We start from the raw sequence: 11,227 nt of genomic DNA on the forward strand, positions 1-11,227 counted from the left end.
TGTCTTCACACTCTTTGGTTAAGAGGACAACCAACCCATATGGCGTATAACGACCTATGCTCGATAGAAGCTGTCATCCTTATTAACAACCCATCATTTGATCGTGAACAGTTTTAAGGACTAATTGATAAATCTTCTCTTTATCGAACCTAAATAGTCTTAAGGACTTCATCACAACAACAGAGTTCATTAGAAGATAAAAATTTATGATGAAAATACTAAAAATATATTTTATTTATTAACAAATCAATTACAATACAAGGTTGTTCAACTGTCAACAGGTTGACGATTGGCTTTTTGGACATATTTTCCAACATCTATAAAAGAAAAATTAGGTCGGATGGTCAGGTAGAGATCAATAAGGCACGGTTGGTAGCGAAATGTTATAGTCAATGTGAAGTTATGGACTATCAGAAAACCTTTTCGCCTGTGGCCATGCTAAAATCCATCCGGACTCTGCTTGCGGTTGTAGTTTTTCATGATTATAAAATCTGATGAATGGATATGAAAACTATCTTTCTGAATGGATATCTTGAGGAAGATATCTATATGGAGCAGCCTATGGGATTCACGTCCAGTGATAGTGATCACAAGATTTGCAAGCTACAAAGGTTCATATATGGACTTAAACAAGCATCTCGGGGTTGGAATACTCGCTTTAATGATATGATCAAAATATTTGATTTCAAAAAAAATGAGGAGGAGCCGTGTGTGTACAAAAAGATCAGTGAGAGCGCTATCACATTCTCATATTGTACGTGGATGACATCCTCCTGATAAGGAATGATATTCCCATACTGACATCGGTCATAAGTATGGTTGTCAAAAGAGTTTACCATGAAAGACCTAGGAGAAGTTTCTTACATTCTTAGTATAAAGATCTATAGGGATATATTTAAGAGAATGATAGGACTCTCACAGCATATGTACATAGAGGAGGTGTTGAAGAGGTTCAGCATGGAAAACTCTAAGAGGGGTCTCTTACCCCTTAGGCATGGCATTCATCTCTCCAAGAAGATGTGTCCTGACACACCTGAGAAGATCCAGTGCATGACTAAGATCCCTTATGCCACGGCAATAGGGAGCCTTATGTATGTCATGTTGTGTACACAACCTGATATAGCCCTTGCTGTGAGTGTCATGAGCAGATATCAAATAAATCTAGGTGATGAATACTGGATTGCTGTGAAGAATATCCTTAAGTACTAGAGAACGACTAAGATTTATTCTTGAACTTTGACAGAGCATCAGAGCTAAAAGTGGAAGGATACACTGATTCAGACTTCATATCTGATATCGATGATAGGAAGTCTATATCAGAGTATATTTTTTTGTGCAATGGAGAATCGATTAGCTGAAAAAATTTTAAACAACTAGTCATTGCATATTCAACCATGGAAGTTGAGTACATCACCATTTCTAAAGCTGCTAAGAAAGCATTCTGGTTCAAGAAGTTCATTATGGAGCTGGGTGTGATGCCATCAGATTCTATTGCATTACAATGTGATAACAACGGTGCCATAGCCCTTGCTAAGGAATCCATGTCTCGTCAGAAGTTCAAGCATATAGAGTGGTGATTCCACATCATATGCGAATACCTCGAGAAGAAGTTCATCGAGGTACAGGGAGTCAACTCTATGCAGAACATGGTGGATCCATTGACCAAGCCTCTCAGCCAGTAGAAGACTGAAGCTTACCTTAAGAAGATGGGTCTTAGTTACATGGCCAATTGGTTTCAGATCAAGTGAAAGTTTGTTAGATGTGTACCCTAGAAGCCAATTGTTGGCTGACACATTTTATAATTTTAGAACAAAACTTTGTACGTGTAAATCATTTATTATTAATAAAGGATAATTTGATTCCAATCATGTCTATGTGTCCATGATTTGTTCGAAAAATTAACAAAGATGATTTTGCATATTCTCAAGGTGTTAAGAATTTGAGACACGCATTAATTAGTGGTTAGTTTCTAAATGCTTTTGATCGAAGGATCGTCACGGGGACAGTGATCAATCTATTTGAGATCGATGCATGGATCACCTTTTATTTGGACAGATAAGTTTCGAGTTTGCAGTGTAGGGATATTGGAGTGAGAGCACAAGTGATTATTAGGGAACAACTTGTACTGAGTATGACCAACACGAAAAATCACTTAGATGTCTACTCATTCGTTAGTGATCTTTTCGATGCTGTAGTGGTGTGAGTGGTCCTTTGACCTGTGGTTGAAAGAATAATATCCTATAAGTCAATCGCATATGAGATGCGATAGGATATTTATTATAATTTATCTTTCAAACTCATGTAATTAATATTTATATTAATAAAATAGATATTTTTGATTCATTATGTGCTGTATTTTGTTATTTTTTAAGATTACAATGAATCCCATAGATCCGAGCAGTGATTTTAGGACTGGGATGAGATCACGCCAGTGAGACCTAAATCTTTGATAGCCCTAACCAAAAATATTCCTAGTCATTGGTATATTGAGTCAGAGATCAATGATACCAGTAAGACTGGCATGTCCTATGTATGCTCAGAAATGAGGGTGGTTGATCTCACAACTATTTGTGTGGTGATACTAATATAAGGATATGGGTGCTGATTAAAGAATGAGTTCACTGAATTGACCTATGAAAAAATATCAGATGGAATCTTATTTACATATCAACTGATGTTTCTTTAGTGGAAGTTGTGTAAGTGACCTTTGACCTAAGATAACCATGGTATCTTATGTACTTGGATCCATATTTTGGTTCACTACCTAACTTGTGAAGAAAAATCGCCTTTTTCCTATGTAGGATCTTCCAGATTTCACCAAATCTGGGGCGGAATAAATTTTATATTTTTTATCCTATGCTATTTTAGATCTAATATTTATTAGATCTAATTTTATTATCTGATATTTAAAATCTAAAATTAAATCTAAAAGTATAAGAAATATAGACATACCTTAAGGGTAATCTAATTACCCTGTAGATGATCACAGAACTGCCTGAGGTTCTGATGTAGCCATGCAAGTGCCTGGCCTCTACCAGTATCCACTCAGGTAGGATCTAGAACGTCTTCTCTTCATGATTCTATGCTCCAAAAATTAGATCAATATCTGATTTGAAAGTACTTTAGAACTCCTTCTAAAGTTGGAGCAACAGCCTGTCGAAGATGTCCTGTAGCCTTCTATTCCAGGCATCACCACGCCTTGTACCTTTGCCAGATGAACGTCCAACTTCTTGGACGTGAAGAGAGGAGAAAGGAAAATAGGGAGGACATAGAAAAGAGAGGAGGGGGCAGCAGCTAATAGGTTTTTTGCATAAAATAAGTTCTATCTCAAAACCCTAGGTGCAGCAGGGTTTATATAATTTTTGCATGCTGTGCAGTGCCTCATCATTCGATCAATCAAAAAATTCTAATAAATTCTGGAAAAATTTGATTGATGGAGTGATATTATCTAATCATATCAGATAAGAACCCTACCTTATCTCCAAAAAGTGGTGCCAACATTGGATAAGCACAAATAGAGTGGTGCCAAAGAGTCCAAGTTTACCAGGACTCTTTGGTTCTTATCCATTTGGGGCACCCACTTAAATCCAATTGGGCTCACACCATAATCTGATTATGGCACCCAATTTGATTAGGTTTAAGCATGTGGACACTCTACAAAAATCCTCCAATAAGTCCTCTTCAGTTTAAGACCCATATGTCAACTTTTGACAGATGTCCTAAAATGAAATTGGCAGGTGCTAGAAATTAGCAGGTGTTGTCTTAAATTCATCTCATGAATTAAGACAAGCCTTTTCTGAGCTAGAAAGCTTCAATTAGACTGAGAGAAACCTTTCTAAGGTTCTTTGGATGAGCCAGAATAATTTGGCTCAGTAGAGACAGAAAAGAATACATGAGGAGAAAGTTAGGCTCAATCGAGTGCTAGCACGATTTTCTTGAACCTAATTGGATCTTATCCAAATCAATTGGGTAGCCCAATTGATGACATCCAAACCCTAACCCTTGTTTGTGTGACCCAGTTAGGTTCAATTCTGTATGGTAATGAGACATGTCATGATCTCATCATCGACATCATCGAAACTCCTTTCGATGGACCATAACTCTTCTGATTCAGACAATTAGAATGATCGATCATCAAAATCATTCTAATTGCTCCCAAAATCACTAGTGACACCTAGCAGTATATGGTGGCAACCCATCAGAACGAAGATGAACCTCTTGGTGCAGCTACCTCTATGATTGAGTTCCTCTATCATGAGTCCCGACTGAATTAGGGTTAAGGTGAACTCGTCAAACCCAACATCAGTCATATGAATCAATTGATCGATCCGAGTCCGATGTGAAATCTAATGAAAAACTCTTTTCCATTATTTCACTCTACCATGGCCATGGGCTTAAGGACTCAATCTTTCGATCATCATAGGACTACTTCTCATATCTACCGAGGTTGATAGATCCCATCTTGTGCGATCTGGTTCCTACAATGGATATGCTACAGCCAACATACACCTCAGGGTTCCGAATGGCTAGGAGACCAAGTTATGGTGTAGTCAAACTATAACACACTCAAGGTAAACCATCGATGCACCTCAGGTCAAAGAACTAGACACACAACTGCAGCATCGAGCTAGTCATCGATGAGAAGGTAGACTTCCTTATGACTGCTCGAGGTGGTCACACTCAGTACTCTCATTCTCAATGAATATCTGTACTCTCACTCTGGTATCTCCATACCATAGACTCAAGACTCATCTATCCTAAGGAAGCGATCGTACACCAACCTTCCGGATCGATCACCATCCTCGTGATGATCCTATGGTCAGGAGCAGTTTATGAGTTAGTTATGTAAATTCATGTTTTAAATTTTTAACTCTTGAAAATATGAATTAACATTCTACTAACTCAAAGGATGTATCACAGACACAATGTACATAATGTGATAGAAGAATAACCCTTTTATTCATTTATAGTCAAAATTATAATTTTGCCCTTAGATTTGTACAGGAATGTGTCAGCCGATCTGGCATTTAGGGCACACATTAACAAACTCTCACTTGACCTAATGCCAATTGGCTACATATCTAAGTCCCATCTTCTCAAGGTGGGCTTCGATCTTTCGTTGGCCCAATGGCTTAGTTAGCGGGTCTGCCACATTATCTGTGGAGTTGACTCTCTTGACCTCAACATAACCTTTTTGAGGTAATCACGGATCAGATGGAATCGTCGCTCGATGTGCTTAGACTTTGATGAGACCTTGGCTCCTTAGCTAGGGCTATGGCGCCATTATTGTCACAGTAAAGAGGGATGGCATCCGATGACATCACTCCAAGCTCTGCGGCAAACTTGTTGTACCAGAATGCCTCCTTTGCAGCTTCTGATGCAGCAATATACTCTGCCTCCATGGTGGAATCTGCAATCACCGTTTGCTTGAAACTCTTCCAGCTAACTGCACCACCATTCCAAATGAACAGACTCCCAAATGTCGACTTTCGATCATCTATATTAGACATAAAGTCTGAGTCTGTATATCCCTGAATCTGGAGTTTTCCATTCCCAAAGACTAAAACATATCCTTAGTCCTTCTCAAGTACTTAAGGATACATTTCACAGAAGTCCAGTGCTCTTCACCTGGATTTGACTGATATCTGCTTGTGACACTCACAGCATGAGCTATATCAGGTCGTGTGCATAGCATGGCATACATGAGGCTCCCTATTGCCGAAGCATAAGGGATCTTGCTCATGCATTCAATCTCCTCAGGTGTGCTAGGGCACATCTTCTTGGAGAGATGAATGCCATGTCTAAAAGGCAATAAACCTCTTTTGGAATTTTCCATGCTAAACCTTTTAGCACCTCCTCTATGTACATCTTCTATGAAAGTCTTAGCATCCTATTTGGTCTATCTCTATAGACCTTAATACCCAGTATAAAGGATGCCTCTCCTAGATCTTTCATAGAGAACTCCTTAGACAACCATATTTTGACTGAGGTCAACATGGGAATGTCATTTCCAATTAGGAGGATGTCATCCACGTACAATACGAGGAAGAAATTACGCTCCCACTGACCTTTTTGAACACACATGGTTCCTCCTCATTCTTGATGAAACCAAACATTTTGATCACATCATTAAAACGAGTATTCCAACTCTGAGATGCTTGCTTAAGTCCATAAATGGACCTTTGCAGTTTACAGACCTTGTGATCATCATCACTAGATGTGAAACCAAGCGGCTGTTCCATATAGATATCTTCCTCAAGATATCCATTTAAGAATGCCATTTTCACATCCATCTACCATATTTCATAATCGAAATAGGCTGCAACAGCAAGCAATGTGCGGATAAATTTTAGCATGGCTACGGACGAGAAGGTATCCTGATAGTCAATGCCTTCGTACTGACTATAACCTTTCGCTATGAGCCTGACCTTGAATGTCTCCACATTCCCATCTGCACCTATCTTTCTCTTGAAGATCCATTTACACCCAATAGGTACAATACCTTCAGATGGATCTACCAAGGTCCAGACATGGTTTGAGTGCATCGAGTCAATTTTTGATCTTATTGCCTCTAACCATTTCTCAGAATCGATATCTGATATCGCCTCGTCATAGGTCTTGGGATCATCACCATGAACCCCATTTTTCGTGAGGAACATTTTCTCTACATCCTCTTGTATGGTACCTAAGTACCTTTCAGGAGGATGGGAAATCCTAGTCGATCTACGAGGTGGAAGAGGTTGTGTTAGGACTGATTCTGATTGATTGGGTTCTTCAGGTTCTTTAGCTCGTTGCTCTTGGGAGACATTCTCTTGAGCTTAATTATTCTTCCGATGCCACCATCTTGAATAAACTATTTTTCAAGAAAAATAGCATTTTGACTCACAATCACATTGTGGTCTTTCAAAATATAAAAATAGTATCCTAATGACTCTTTAGGATATCCTATGAATCAAGCTTTAAAAGACTTGAACTCTAACTTGTCGTCTGCTGTCTCTTGACATGAGCCGGACAACCTCAAATTCTGAGATGATTCAGACTTGGCTTCTTACCATGCCATATCTCGTACGATGTGGTAGGAACAGTTTTAGAGAAAACCCTATTCAATACATAAATTGCTGTCATGAGACAATATCCCAAAGAAAATTAGGGAGGTCTGTGAAGCTCATCATGGAACGGACCATATCTAATAGGGTCCGATTTCTCTATTCTGAAACCCCGTTGAGTTGAGGCATTTCAGGTGGAGTCCATTGTGAGACTATGCCATTGTCCTTAAGATAGTCTAGGAATTTCCGACTAAGGTATTCACCTCCTCGATCTGATCGAAGAATCTTAATGGGCTTTTCTGTTTGTTTTTCTACCTCATGTCTGAATTCTTTGAACTTTTCAAAGGCTTCAGACTTGTGTTTCATTAGAAACACATACCCGTACCTAGATATATCATCGATAAAGGTAATGAAGTAGACAAAGTTGCCTCTAGCCAGCACATCAAATGGACCGCACACATCCGTATATACTAGGGCAAGTAGGTCTGTGGCCCTTTCCTCATGTCCCACAAAAGGGAGCTTGGTTATTTTGCCTTGAAGACATGATTCACAAACTGGATATGACTTAAAATCAACAGACTCAGTAGCCCAGATTTCTCCAATTTGTTAACTCTGTCTTCCGCTATATGACCTAGTCTTAGGTGCCACAGATACTTATCATTTAGACTATCTCTAGGCCTTTTAATTCCTATGGCATTCACATTTTGCTCAATATTAAAAAAGATATATCAACATGTATCTGATAGAGACCATTAATAACAAAACCATTTGTAACTTTATTATTTTCATAAAATATGTTACAATGGTCCTTATGAAAGCTAATCACATAGTCTTCTTGTGCTAAACATGAAACAGAAATCAAATTTCTGCTTGCTGCAGGTACATAATAACAGTCTCTTAAAACTAAATCTAATCCTAACGATAATCATAGAGGGTAGGTTCCTACGGCCACAGCAGCAACTCTTGCTCCATTCCCGACATGTAGGATCATCTCCCCATCCCTCACCTCCTGTCTCCTCAAGATCCTGCATAGAAGTGCACAAATGAGCACTAGAACCAGAGTCAAGCACCCAACTGGATGCAGAAGAAACCATAAGATTAGATTCGATAATGAGCATACCTCCAAAAGGACCATCTTTCTTATTCTTCAGGGTGGCCAGGTACTGAGGACAGTTTCGCTTCTAATGGCCTTCTGACTGACAGTGGAAACACTTTCCCTTTTCAGAAGCCTTCTTCTTCGGTCCTGTCTTCTTGTTCTTGCCATCCACCTTCTACTTCTTCACTGACTTCTTTTTCTTTCTAAAAGACTTTCTCTTGGAAGAAGTCTGCTCCACAGTAAGAACTGAGCCTTTTGAACCTTTCATTGAAAGCTCAGCTGTAACCAGCATATTCATTAACTCGGCCAAGGTACATTACATCTTATGTATATGAAAGTTCATCATGAACTGACCATATGCATCGGACAAGGATTGAAAGATCACATCAATCTGAAAATCTTTGTCTAAGATGATACCGAGCTTCTCAAACTCCTCAAGATCATTGATCATTGTCAAACAATGATCTTGGACTGACTGCCCATCATGCATCTTGGCCTTAAAAAGTCTTTGACAGACTTGATACTTGGCCGTGCGACTCTGTTCACCAAACAACTCTTGTAGGCGAGCCAACATTTGGTGGGTAGTCAAAATATTTTCATGTTGGTGCTGCAAATCATTAGACATTGCACCCAACATGTAGTACCTGGCTTTGTTATCATCATCCGTCCACTTTTCAGAGACGCTCTCTGTTCAGCAGTCGGACGTGCTGGCATGTAGGTGGGTCCTGGTCCAAGACATGAGTTAATTTTTTGAAATTCAGAATAATTCTATAGTTTCTTAACCAGTCCTTAAAATTTGATCCAGTCAATCTATGAGTGTTTAGAATTTTGGTCAGGGGTTTGAGGCAGACATGTTTCTTGTAGAGAGTCAAAAGTTTCAAGTTAGATTTTGTAATAGATTCAACCAATTTATTTAGGATTTTTATTTTTAAATAAATTAAGCTCCCACTATTTTCTCAGATCCCTACACTCCCTTAGTAGATATGTAAAAATCTCCGTGATTAGTGATTTTTTGTGGGTGGTGCAGTCTCACCGACTGGCTCATCACCTCACCTAACAGTTATTGGTGATGGGTCAATCGATGAGTGGACAACTCTTGTCCAATGATTCTCTAATCATGGTGCATCCAAAACTTGATCTCTAATTCATGAAGCTCACCATATCCAGGATATTGCTCCAATCCTTAGTTAAGCCAAACCCACCATTTGCACGAACTAGATTCCTGATTGGGTCCCTCACCGCATCCAGAATATTGAGCCGAACCCATCCTCTAATCCATAGCATCCAATGCCTAATGGACATGGTTGCATCTTTTCGGTGCAACTGAGCCACTGTAACCAATCGAGAACAATCAACCCCAGGAAGAGCCTGCACATCTACAATGGTGGAAGACCTAGACTTAATATTTTCTTAGGGAGATTTGATTTAGGTCTCTTTAAACTTGACTTGACATAGTCATAACAATTATGACTAACCTAGTGGCATGGGTCAGCTCGAATTGTTAGCCACCTTAAATCAGAACTAGATCGACACATATGGCTAGATAAGTAAGATCGGTGGGAGGGATATGCCATTAACTCGACAAGAACACATTCGAGTCAAGTAGCTCCCAATTAAAAACCAGTGATCGCATCTGCCCAACTTACCTTAGACACCAAATTGTTGAACCAGAATTAATTGAGTTAGTCTACAATCCAGGCTCTAACCACTGAGCCAAATTAGGTCTTAACTTGATCGAGTCACATCTAAATGTGATTCGATCTTGACCTAGACTTAATCCTATTAGGTTGGTTAATTATTAGCTTTCATGATCCCACCTAACCAACTCTTGATTCAGTTTGATCAACTGCTAGACCTAATTGAGCTACCCAAGCCCGAACCCAATCTTATGAAAATATCTTAGATCTGAAATTCTCAATTTTAGACCTAACTTAATTTCATAAGCTCAATACATTAATTAAGTTTGGGTTCTTAAACAAAGCATGTAAAATAAATCTTAGGATTTCAGAATCTAGGATTTTGCAGAAAAGTAAGTTTTGATTTCTGATTAAGGATGAACGCGCGGCACCCCTACATGTCATATGAACACCCCATTGAATGGAAAAGAGGGTCTTAAAACTCTACTTTTTCTTATGACCGAACGGCCATGAGGAACATCTTAATCAGAAATATAAATTTAACTACAAAACTAGTTAGATCTAAATTAACATATCACATATATAATTTAAGATCTAACTAATATATGCTTTGTATACATCTCATGTATCAAAAATCAATCTAATTAATATACTTTTAGATGTGATACATCACATGTAATATCTAAAAAATAAAATTTAAATTAAACTATTCAAAATAAAAACTATTCTAGATAAGTTACTAGAACAATTCTACAACTAGTCTAGGCATGCAACAGATCAATTTTATGAAATAATTAAAATTTTATTTTTTATTTTTTGAACTGATTATAATAATTATAACATCAAAAAATATAGAATAAATTATATTTAATTTATATTTTAATCTCATTAAAATATAAAACTTAAGACTATTCATGGATTCAATTAATCCTAGTCTAGTTATGCATCTCATGCATGTTAGATCTTCTTAGATTTAATTTTAAATATTTTGATTTCAGATCTTATCACATTTGATATGACATCTGAAATTATTTAATATCAGATAAATTAAAATTAAAATTAGATTTAAAATAGATCTGAAATAGAGCCAACAACCTGGCTCTGATACCACTTGAAGGGAAAAACCGCCTTTTTCCTGTGTAGGATCTTCCAGATTTCACCAAATCTGGAGCGGAATAAATTTTATATTTTTTATCCTATGATATTTTAGATCTAATATTTATTAGATCTAATTTTATTATTGATATTTAAAATCTAAAATTAAATCTAAAAGTATAAGCAATATAGACATACCTTAAGGGTAATCTAATTACCCAGTAGATGATCACAGAACTGCCTGAGGTTCTGATGTAGCCACACAAGTGCTTGGCCTCTACCAGTATCCACTTAGATAGGATCTAGAACATCTTCTCCTTATGATTCTATGCTCTAAAAATCAGATCATATTG

This window comes from Elaeis guineensis, chromosome 2 (genome assembly GCF_000442705.2).
Source record: "Elaeis guineensis isolate ETL-2024a chromosome 2, EG11, whole genome shotgun sequence".
NCBI lineage: Eukaryota > Viridiplantae > Streptophyta > Magnoliopsida > Arecales > Arecaceae > Elaeis > Elaeis guineensis.